The sequence below is a fragment of the Entelurus aequoreus genome, linkage group LG09 (genome assembly GCF_033978785.1).
Source record: "Entelurus aequoreus isolate RoL-2023_Sb linkage group LG09, RoL_Eaeq_v1.1, whole genome shotgun sequence".
Lineage (NCBI taxonomy): Eukaryota > Metazoa > Chordata > Actinopteri > Syngnathiformes > Syngnathidae > Entelurus > Entelurus aequoreus.
The window spans coordinates 154,292-164,818 of record NC_084739.1 but is presented as its reverse complement, the minus strand read 5'-3'; the positions used below and the strand labels follow the sequence as shown (position 1 = coordinate 164,818).

The 10,527-nt window shown below is 45.6% G+C and overlaps 1 protein-coding gene and 14 non-coding genes across 15 annotated transcripts in view; 1 reads left to right on the top strand and 14 right to left on the bottom strand.

Annotated features, from left to right (window-relative positions):
- The window catches only part of LOC133656732 (GTP-binding protein 2-like), a 76,314-nt gene that overhangs the window by 11,487 nt on the left and 54,300 nt on the right, over positions 1 to 10,527 (top strand). The window lies entirely within an intron of this gene.
- Positions 443 to 525, bottom strand: trnal-cag (transfer RNA leucine (anticodon CAG)). Its single transcript has one exon. It is a non-coding gene; the product is annotated as a tRNA-Leu (tRNA).
- On the bottom strand, positions 1,426 to 1,508 carry trnal-cag (transfer RNA leucine (anticodon CAG)). Its single transcript has one exon. It is a non-coding gene; the product is annotated as a tRNA-Leu (tRNA).
- trnal-cag (transfer RNA leucine (anticodon CAG)) lies at positions 2,911 to 2,993 on the bottom strand. Its single transcript has one exon. It is a non-coding gene; the product is annotated as a tRNA-Leu (tRNA).
- Positions 3,140 to 3,222, bottom strand: trnal-cag (transfer RNA leucine (anticodon CAG)). Its single transcript has one exon. It is a non-coding gene; the product is annotated as a tRNA-Leu (tRNA).
- trnal-cag (transfer RNA leucine (anticodon CAG)) lies at positions 3,539 to 3,621 on the bottom strand. The gene has a single exon. It is a non-coding gene; the product is annotated as a tRNA-Leu (tRNA).
- On the bottom strand, positions 4,308 to 4,390 carry trnal-uag (transfer RNA leucine (anticodon UAG)). Its single transcript has one exon. It is a non-coding gene; the product is annotated as a tRNA-Leu (tRNA).
- trnal-cag (transfer RNA leucine (anticodon CAG)) lies at positions 4,684 to 4,766 on the bottom strand. The gene has a single exon. It is a non-coding gene; the product is annotated as a tRNA-Leu (tRNA).
- trnal-cag (transfer RNA leucine (anticodon CAG)) lies at positions 5,077 to 5,159 on the bottom strand. The gene has a single exon. It is a non-coding gene; the product is annotated as a tRNA-Leu (tRNA).
- Positions 5,490 to 5,572, bottom strand: trnal-cag (transfer RNA leucine (anticodon CAG)). The gene has a single exon. It is a non-coding gene; the product is annotated as a tRNA-Leu (tRNA).
- trnal-cag (transfer RNA leucine (anticodon CAG)) lies at positions 6,259 to 6,341 on the bottom strand. The gene has a single exon. It is a non-coding gene; the product is annotated as a tRNA-Leu (tRNA).
- On the bottom strand, positions 8,425 to 8,507 carry trnal-cag (transfer RNA leucine (anticodon CAG)). Its single transcript has one exon. It is a non-coding gene; the product is annotated as a tRNA-Leu (tRNA).
- On the bottom strand, positions 8,818 to 8,900 carry trnal-cag (transfer RNA leucine (anticodon CAG)). Its single transcript has one exon. It is a non-coding gene; the product is annotated as a tRNA-Leu (tRNA).
- Positions 9,194 to 9,276, bottom strand: trnal-cag (transfer RNA leucine (anticodon CAG)). The gene has a single exon. It is a non-coding gene; the product is annotated as a tRNA-Leu (tRNA).
- trnal-cag (transfer RNA leucine (anticodon CAG)) lies at positions 9,589 to 9,671 on the bottom strand. The gene has a single exon. It is a non-coding gene; the product is annotated as a tRNA-Leu (tRNA).

Here is a 10,527-nt window from a genome sequence, read left to right as displayed (position 1 = left end):
AATTAAGTGTAAATATCATTAATTATAAATAATAACATAGAGTTAAAGGTAAATTGAGCAAATTGGCTATTTCTGGCAATTTATTTAAGTGTGTATCAAACTGGTAGCCCTTCGCATTAATCAGTACCCAAGAAGTAGCTCTTGGTTTCAAAAAGGTTGGTGACCCCTGCTTTAGAGTAATATGACTTAAGTAAGAAGTAGCCATCCAAATTGAAACTTGAGTTCAAATAAGTATTTAGGGAGAAAATGACTTTAGTACTGAGTAACTTCTGATTTATTTAGTTGCTATTTTCAATGTTACTGCCTTTTCAACCATAGTTTGTGTAGGTGTGCATGTAAGAGAGACTGCTACCGCGTGTACTGAGCCTTGTCTCGTAAGACTGCAGGTCACATAAGGCCATCCTTGTTTTTTTGTCGTCTATGGTTTCAGTTCAAAAGAAACTGTCAGAAGTGGGATTCGAACCCACGCCTCCAGGGGAGACTGCGACCTGAACGCAGCGCCTTAGACCGCTCGGCCATCCTGACCTATAAACAACTTCTCAAGACATTTACAGGCGGTGGGGGTTGGGCGCTGCTGCCTTTTATAAGTTGTTGAATGCTCTGGCATTACTCGCTTTGCAGCTGCTGCTCACAAATAGACGCCTGTTGAATAAAATATTGATTAAATGATAATGTTTGTTGGCAGCTAACAACGTACTTGCACTGCAATTCCCTTTTTTTGATCATCCTCTCAACTTGCTGACCCTAACCAGCCGTAGCAGTTTAAAAACGTAACGAACCTGACATCTGATCTTACGTAACCAACCAGACGCTGTGAGCCAGCCACGACCCGTTCTAAAAATACCTCCTGGGGTCAGCTGTACGCTCGCTCCCATGCTGGTATTCCTTACACCTGCAGATCAGGTCACATGCTGAACTAACAATGTTTACGCATGTTCTAAAAATACCGTCACGTATTGCTTTATAAACAAACTAATAACTTATCAAGTTGTTGACATACTGAAAGTTGGATTGGGTTAACGTGCTGGAGGTTTTGTGTCTGTAGTAAGTATAGTCGGTTGAAATGGGGTTAAGAATGTGGAACCCCTCATTTATGTAATCGGCAGAAAGTTGACACGTTTACTCGAAACGGTGAGATACAGGGAGAGGTCATGTTCTTTGTTGTCCTCTGCTAAAGTACAAAACATGTTAGTTTACACAACACATTGCTATGTTCACACTGGAGGCTGGTTTCACAGGAATATTTGCTTTAGTACTGTTTATTTACCACACAAATAAAATGTTCATTCCTCGGTTAATGTGGATTAGATGTCTTGTTAGGTTCTGTTAATCGGTTGAATGTTGTGCTTGATATCCATTTGATCATGTGTCTTTAAAAAAATTACATGTCAGGATTCATTTAGGCCAGTGATTGAAAAAAGCTGATGTCAGAAGTGGGATTCGAACCCACGCCTCCAGGGGAGACTGCGACCTGAACGCAGCGCCTTAGACCGCTCGGCCATCCTGACACATGCAATAAATACTTCACGCCATCAGAATTAGCTGGCGGTGGAACACTGGTGGGTTGGGTGGTGCCTCTTATTGAGTTGCAGAGTAGCTGCTGCTTGTGAGTAGAGGTCACCAGTTGTGTTGTTGTTTTCAGACGTTTGTTTTTAGCCCATTTTAGGAGCAAATTAAAAGCAAAATCACACAATTATTTGTTAGCAACTAGCAGTGTACTCATTGGGTATCACAAAGGTAATGTCTGTCAGAGTTGGGATTTGAACGCAGCGCTTTAGAGGAGTGATTACATGATGTCTATATAATGCACACGCCTCCAGAGGAGACTGCGACCTGAACGCAGCGCCTTAGACCGCTCGGCCATCCTGACACCCGTTGTCATGTATTTGATAGAGGAGTGATTACATGAGGGCTGTATAACAAGGGACTTTGGTATTGCCTGACTTCTACTGTACCGTGTGGTATGGCATGGTATAAACAGGTCCACCCACATGGTGTATTAAAGTAGTGCTGGGGGTCAAAAAGGTTTTGTTGTAAGAAGTGGAATGCTTCATTTCGTAGAGTCCCAACAAGAACTGTTGGAAGACCTCTGCTTTTGTGAAGGTGTGTTTGTTTACCAAATACTAAAAGTCCCAATACCATCTGTGCTTGTGTTAGACGAGGGATTGTTGCAACAGAAACTATGTGCTGTCAGAAGTGGGATTTGAACCCACGCCTCCAGAGGAGACTGCGACCTGAACGCAGCGCCTTAGACCGCTCAGCCATCCTGACATCTGTTTGTTATGTATTTGATAGAGGAGTGATTACATGAGGGCTTTAAAACGAGGGACTTTGGTATTTCCTGACTTTGACTGTACCGTGTGCGGTATGGTATGAACAGGTCCACCCACGTGGGGTATTAAACTACTGCTGGGGGTCAAAAAGGTTTTGTTGTTAAAAGGGGGATGCCTCATTTCGTAGAGTCCCGACAAGAACTGTTGGAAGACCTCTGCTTTTGTGAAGGTGTGTTTGTTTACCACATACTAAAAGTCCCGATACCGTCTGTGCTTGTGTTAGACGAGGGATTGTTGCAACAGAAATGATGTGCTGTCAGAAGTGGGATCACGAGGAGTGATTACAATGATGTCTATATAACGCACACAAATTCAGTCAGGAGGGACTTTGGTATTTCCTGACTTCTACTGTACCGTGTGCGGTATGGTATGAACAGGTCCACCCACATGGGGTATTAAACTACTGCTGGGGGTCGTAAAGGTTTTGTTGTAAGAAGGGGAATGCCTCATTTCGTAGAGTCCAAACAAGAGCTGTTGGAAGACCTCTGCTTTTGTGAAGGTGTGTTTGTTTACCACATACTTAGAGCCCCGATACCGTCGGGCTTGACGAGGGATTGTTGCAATAAAACTTGTGTGCTGTCAGAAGTGGGATTTGAACCCACGCCTCCAGAGGAGACTGCGACCTGAACGCAGCGCCTTAGACCGCTCGGCCATCCTGACATCCATTTGCAATGTATTTGATAGAGGAGTGATTACATGAGGACTGGTATTTCCTGACTTCTACTGTACCGTGTGCGGTATGGTATGAACAGGTCCACCCACCTGGGGTATTAAACTACTGAACGCAGCCAATAAAACTTGTGTGCTGTCAGAAGTGGGATTTGAACCCACGCCTCCAGAGGAGACTGCGACCTGAACGCAGCGCCTTAGACCGCTCGGCCATCCTGACATCCGTTTGTCATGTATTTGATAGAGGAGTGATTACATGAGGGCTGTAAAACCAAGGACTTTGGTATTTCCTGACTTCTACTGTACCGTGTGCGGTATGGTATGAACAGGTCCACCCACGTGGGGTTTTAAAGTAGTGCAGAGAGTCAAAAAGGTTTTGTTGTAAGAAGGGGAATGCATCATTTCGTAGAGTCCCAACAAGAACTGTTGGAAGACCTCTGCTTTTGTGAAGGTGTGTTTGTTTACCACATACTAAAAGTCCCGATACAGTCTGTGCTTGTGTTAGACGAGGGATTGTTGCAACAGAAAAGATGTGCTGTCAGAAGTGGGATTTGAACCCACGCCTCCAGAGGAGACTGCGACCTGAACGCAGCGCCTTAGACCGCTCGGCCATCCTGACATCCGTTTGTTATGTATTTGCTAGAGGAGTGATTACATGAGGGCTGGTATTTCCTGACTTCTACTGTACCATGTGCGGTATGGTATGAACAGGTCCACCCACGTGGGGTATTAAACTACTGCTGGGGGTCAAAAAGGTTTTGTTGTTAAAAGGGGAATGCCTCATTTCGTAGAGTCCCGACAAGAACTGTTGGAAGACCTCTGCTTTTGTGAAGGTGTGTTTGTTTACCACATACTTAGAGTCCCGATACCGTCTGTGCTTGACGAGGGATTGTTGCAATAAAACTTGCGTGTTGTCAGAAGTGGGATTTGAACCCACACCTCCAGAGGAGACTGCGACCTGAACGCAGCGCCTTAGACCGCTCGGCCATCCTGACATCCGTTTGTTATGTATTTGCTAGAGGAGTGATTACATGAGTGCTGTAAAACGAGGGACTTTGGTATTTCCTGACTTCTACTGTACCGTGTGCGGTATGGTATGAACAGGTCCACCCACGTGGGGTTTTAAAGTAGTGCAGAGAGTCAAAAAGGTTTTGTTGTAAGAAGGGGAATGCATCATTTCGTAGAGTCCCAACAAGAACTGTTGGAAGACCTCTGCTTTTGTGAAGGTGTGTTTGTTTACCACATACTTAGAGTCCCGATACCGTCTGTGCTTGACGAGGGATTGTTGCAATAAAACTTCTGTGTTGTCAGAAGTGGGATTTGAACCCACGCCTCCAGAGGAGACTGCGACCTAAACGCAGCGCCTTAGACCGCTCGGCCATCCTGACATCCGTTTGCAATGTATTTGCTAGAGGAGTGATTACATGAGGACTGGTATTTCCTGACTTCTACTGTACCGTGTGTGGTATGGTATGAACAGGTCCACCCACCTGGGGTATTAAACTACTGCTGGGGGTCAAAAAGGTTTTGTTGTAAGAAGGGGAATGCATCATTTCGTAGAGTCCAAACCAGAACTGTTGGAAGACCTCTGCTTTTGTGAAGGTGTGTTTGTTTACCACATATTTAGAGTCCCCATACCGTCTGTGCTTGACGAGGGATTGTTGCAATAAAACTTGTTTGTTGTCAAAAGTGGGATTTGAACCCACGCCTCCAGAGGAGACTGCGACCTGAACGCAGCGCCTTAGACCGCTCGGCCATCCTGACATCCGTTTGTCATGTATTTGATAGAGGAGTGATTACATGAGGGCTGTAAAACGAGGGACTTTGGTATTTCCTGACTTCTACTGTACCGTGTGCGGTATGGTATGAACAGGTCCACCCACGTGGGGTTTTAAAGTAGTGCAGAGAGTCAAAAAGGTTTTGTTGTAAGAAGGGGAATGCATCATTTCGTAGAGTCCCAACAAGAACTGTTGGAAGACCTCTGCTTTTGTGAAGGTGTGTTTGTTTACCACATACTTAGAGTCCCGATACCGTCTGTGCTTGACGAGGGATTGTTGCAATAAAACTTGTGTGTTGTCAGAAGTGGGATTTGAACCCACGCCTCCAGAGGAGACTGCGACCTGAACGCAGCGCCTTAGACCGCTCGGCCATCCTGACCTTTTGTCAACTTGTATTTGAACGAGGAGTGATTACAATGATGTCTATATAACGCACACAAATTCAGTCAGGAGGGACTTTGGTATTTCCTGACTTCTACTGTACCGTGTGCGGTATGGTAAGAACAGGTCCACCCACCTGGGGTATTAAACTAGTGGGGGGGGGTCAAAAAGGTTTTGTTGTAAGAAGGGGAATGCATCATTTCGTAGAGTCCCAACAAGAACTGTTGGAAGACCTCTGCTTTTGTTAAGGTGTGTTTGTTTACCACATACATAGAGCCCCGATACCGTCTGTGTTTGACGAGGGATTGTTGCAATAAAACTTGTGTGTTGTCAGAAGTGGGATTTGAACCCACGCCTCCAGAGGAGACTGCGACCTGAACGCAGCGCCTTAGACCGCTCGGCCATCCTGACATCCGTTTGCAATGTATTTGCTAGAGGAGTGATTACATGAGGACTGGTATTTCCTGACTTCTACTGTACCGTGTGTGGTATGGTATGAACAGGTCCACCCACCTGGGGTATTAAACTACTGCTGGGGGTCAAAAAGGTTTTGTTGTAAGAAGGGGAATGCATCATTTCGTAGAGTCCAAACCAGAACTGTTGGAAGACCTCTGCTTTTGTGAAGGTGCGTTTGTTTACCACATACTTAGAGTCCCCATACCGTCTGTGCTTGACGAGGGATTGTTGCAATAAAACTTGTTTGTTGTCAGAAGTGGGATTTGAACCCACGCCTCCGGAGGAGACTGCGACCTGAACGCAGCGCCTTAGACCGCTCGGCCATCCTGACATCCGTTTGTCATGTATTTGATAGAGGAGTGATTACATGAGGGCTGTAAAACGAGGGACTTTGGTATTTCCTGACTTCTACTGTACCGTGTGCGGTATGATATGAACAGGTCCACCCACGTGGGGTATTAAACTACTGCTGGGGGTCGTAAAGGTTTTGTTGTAAGAAGGGGAATGCCTCATTTCGTACAGTCCAAACAAGAACTGTTGGAAGACCTCTGCTTTTGTGAAGGTGTGTTTGTTTACCACATACTTAGAGTCCCGATACCGTCTGTGCTTGACGAGGGATTGTTGCAATAAAACTTGTGTGTTGTCAGAAGTGGGATTTGAACCCACGCCTCCAGAGGAGACTGCGACCTGAACGCAGCGCCTTAGACCGCTCGGCCATCCTGACCTTTTGTCAACTTGTATTTGAACGAGGAGTGATTACAATGATGTCTATATAACGCACACAAATTCAGTCAGGAGGGACTTTGGTATTTCCTGACTTCTACTGTACCGTGTGTGGTATGGTATGAACAGGTCCACCCACCTGGGGTATTAAACAACTGCTGGGGGTCAAAAAGGTTTTTTTGTAAGAAGGGGAATGCCTCATTTCGTAGAGTTCAAACAAGAACTGTTGGAAGACCTCTGCTTTTGTGAAGGTGTGTTTGTTTACCGCATACTTATAGAGTCCCGATACCGCCTGTGCTTGACGAGGGATTGTTGCAATAAAACTCTTGTGTTGTCAGAAGTGGGATTTGAACCCACGCCTCCAGAGGAGAATGCGACCTGAACGCAGCGCCTTAGACCGCTCGGCCATCCTGACATCCGTTTGTTAAGTATTTGATAGAGGAGTGATTACATGAGGGCTGGTATTTCTTGACTTCTACTGTACCGTGTGCAGTATGGTAAGAACAGGTCCACCCACCTGGGGTATTAAACTAGTGCTGGGGGTCAAAAAGGTTTTGTTGTACTACTACTACTACTACTACTACTACTACTACTTCCTTAACGTAAATGACCGCCATAACCACAACACCAGGGGGTGCTCCACTAACCACGTTAAACCCAGATTCCGAACTAACAAAGGTCTTAACTCATTCTCTTTCTATGCCACATCAATGTGGAATGCGCTCCCAACAGGTATAAAAGAAAGGGCATCTCTATCCTCCTTCAAAACCGCTATAAAAGTTCACCTCCAGGCAGCTACAACCCTAAACTAACACCCTCCCCGGATTGCTAATAATCAAATGTAAACAATCAAATGCAGATTCTTTTTCTTATGCCTTCTGATCTCTCTCTCTCTCTCTCTCTCTCTCTCTCTCTCTCTCTATGTCCACTACTTGATGTCCATATCCCCCCCCCCCCCCCACCCCACCCCCCCTCCACACTCCTGATTGTAAATAATGTAAATAATTCAATGTGATTTTCTTGTGTGATGACTGTATTATGATGATAGTATATATGATAGTATATATCTGTATCATGAATCAATTTAAGTGGACCCCGACTTAAACAAGTTGAAAAACTTATTCGGGTGTTACCATTTAGTGGTCAATTGTACGGAATATGTACTTCACTGTGTGGTATTAAACTACTGCTGGGGGTCAAAAAGGTTTTGTTGTAAGAAGGGGAATGCCTCATTTCGTAGAGTCCCAACAAGAACTGTTGGAAGACCTCTGCTTTTGTGAAGGTGTGTTTGTTTACCACATACTTAGAGTCACGATACCGTCTGTGCTTGACGAGGGATTGTTGCAATAAAACTTGTGTGTTGTCAGAAGTGGGATTTGAACCCGCGCCTCCAGAGGAGACTGCGACCTGAACGCAGCGCCTTAGGAGTGATTACATGAGGACTGGTATTTCCTGACTTCTACTGTACCGTGTGCGGTATGGTATGAACGGGTCCACCCACATGGGGTATTAAACTACTGCTGGGGGTCAAAAAGGTTTTGTTGTAAGAAGGGGAATGCATAATTTCGTAGAGTCCAAACCAGAACTGTTGGAAGACCTCTGCTTTTGTGAAGGTGTGTTTGTTTACCACATACTAAAAGTTCCGATAGTGTCTGTGTTTGACGAGGGATTGTTGCAACAGAAATTATGTGCTGTCAGAAGTGGGATTTGAACCCACGCCTCCAGAGGAGACTGCGACCTGAACGCAGCGACTTAGACCGCTCGGCCATCCTGACATTCTCTTGTAACATATTTGATAGAGGAGTGATTACATGAGGGCTTTAAAACGAGGGACTTTGGTATTTCCTGACTTTGACTGTACCGTGTGCGGTATGGTATGAACAGGTCCACCCACGTGGGGTATTAAACTACTGCTGGGGGTCGTAAAGGTTTTGTTGTAAGAAGGGGAATGCTTCATTTCGTAGTGTCCAAACAAGAACTGTTGGAAGACCTCTGCTTTTGTGAAGGTGTGTTTGTTTACCACATACTTAGAGCCCCGATACCGTCGGGCGTGACGAGGGATTGTTGCAATAAAACTTGTGTGCTGTCAGAAGTGGGATTTGAACCCACGCCTCCAGAGGAGACTGCGACCTGAACGCAGCGCCTTAGACCGCTCGGCCATCCTGACATCCGTTTGTTATGTATTTGATAGAGGAGTGATTACATGAGGGCTGTATAACGAAGCCCTTTTGTATTTCCTGACTTCTACTGTACCGTGTGCGGTATGGTATGACCAGGTCCACCCACATGGGTTTTTAAAGTAGTGCATAGAGTCAAAAAGGTTTTGTTGTAAGAAGTGGAATGCCTCATTTCGTAGAGTCCCAACAAGAACTGTTGGAAGACCTCTGCTTTTATGAAGGTGTGTTTGTTTACCACATACTTAGAGTCCCGATACCGTCTGTGCTTGACGAGGGATTGTTGCAATAAAACTTGTGTGTTGTCAGAAGTGGGATTTGAACCCACGCCTCCAGAGGAGACTGCGACCTGAACGCAGCGCCTTAGACCGCTCGGCCATCCTGACATCCGTTTGCAATGTATTTGATAGAGGAGTGATTACATGAGGACTGGTATTTCCTGACTTTGACTGTACCGTGTGCGGTATGGTATGAACAGGTCCACCCACGTGGGGTATTAAACTACTGCTGGGGGTCGTAAAGGTTTTGTTGTAAGAAGGGGAATGCCTCATTTCGTAGAGTCCAAACAAGAACTGTTGGAAGACCTCTGCTTTTGTGAAGGTGTGTTTGTTTACCACATGCTTAGAGTCACGATACCGTCTGTGCTTGACGAGGGATTGTTGCAATAAAACTTGTGTGCTGTCAGAAGTGGGATTTGAACCCACGCCTCCAGAGGAGACTGCGACCTGAACGCAGCGCCTTAGACCGCTCGGCCATCCTGACATCCGTTTGTAACGTATTTGATAGAGGAGTGATTACATGAGGGCTGTAAAACGAAGCCCTTTTGTATTTCCTGACTTCTACTGTACCGTGTGCGGTATGGTATGACCAGGTCCACCCACATGGGTTTTTAAAGTAGTGCAGAGAGTCAAAAAGGTTTTGTTGGAAGAACTGGAATGCCTCATTTCGTAGAGTCCCAACAAGAACTGTTGGAAGACCTCTGCTTTCATGAAGGTGTGTTTGTTTACCACATACTTATAGAGTCCCGATACCGTCTGTGCTTGACGAGGGATTGTTGCAATAAAACTTGTGTGTTGTCAGAAGTGGGATTTGAACCCACGCCTCCAGAGGAGACTGCGACCTGAACGCAGCGCCTTAGACCGCTCGGCCATCCTGACATCCGTTTGTTATGTATTTGATAGAGGAGTGATTACATGAGGGCTGTATAACGAAGCCCTTTTGTATTTCCTGACTTCTACTGTACCGTGTGCGGTATGGTATGACCAGGTCCACCCACATGGGTTTTTAAAGTAGTGCATAGAGTCAAAAAGGTTTTGTTGTAAGAAGTGGAATGCCTCATTTCGTAGAGTCCCAACAAGAACTGTTGGAAGACCTCTGCTTTTATGAAGGTGTGTTTGTTTACCACATACTTAGAGTCCCGATACCGTCTGTGCCTGACGAGGGATTGTTGCAATAAAACTTGTGTGTTGTCAGAAGTGGGATTTGAACCCACGCCTCCAGATGAGACTGCGACCTGAACGCAGCGCCTTAGACCGCTCCGCCATCCTGACCTTTTGTCAACTTGTATTTGAACGAGGAGTGATTACAATGATGTCTATATAACGCACACAAATTCAGTCAGGAGGGACTTTGGTATTTCCTGACTTCTACTGTACCGTGTGCGGTATGGTAAGAACAGGTCCACCCACCTGGGGTATTAAACTAGTGGGGGGGGGGGGGGTCAAAAAGGTTTTGTTGTAAGAAGGGGAATGCATCATTTCGTAGAGTCCCAACAAGAACTGTTGGAAGACCTCTGCTTTTGTTAAGGTGTGTTTGTTTACCACATACATAGAGCGACCTGAACGCAGCGACTTAGACCGGCCATCCTGACATTCTCTTGTAACATATTTGATAGAGGAGTGATTACATGAGGGCTTTAAAACGAGGGACTTTGGTATTTCCTGACTTTGACTGTACCGTGTGCGGTATGGTATGAACAGGTCCACCCACGTGGGGTATTAAACTACTGCTGGG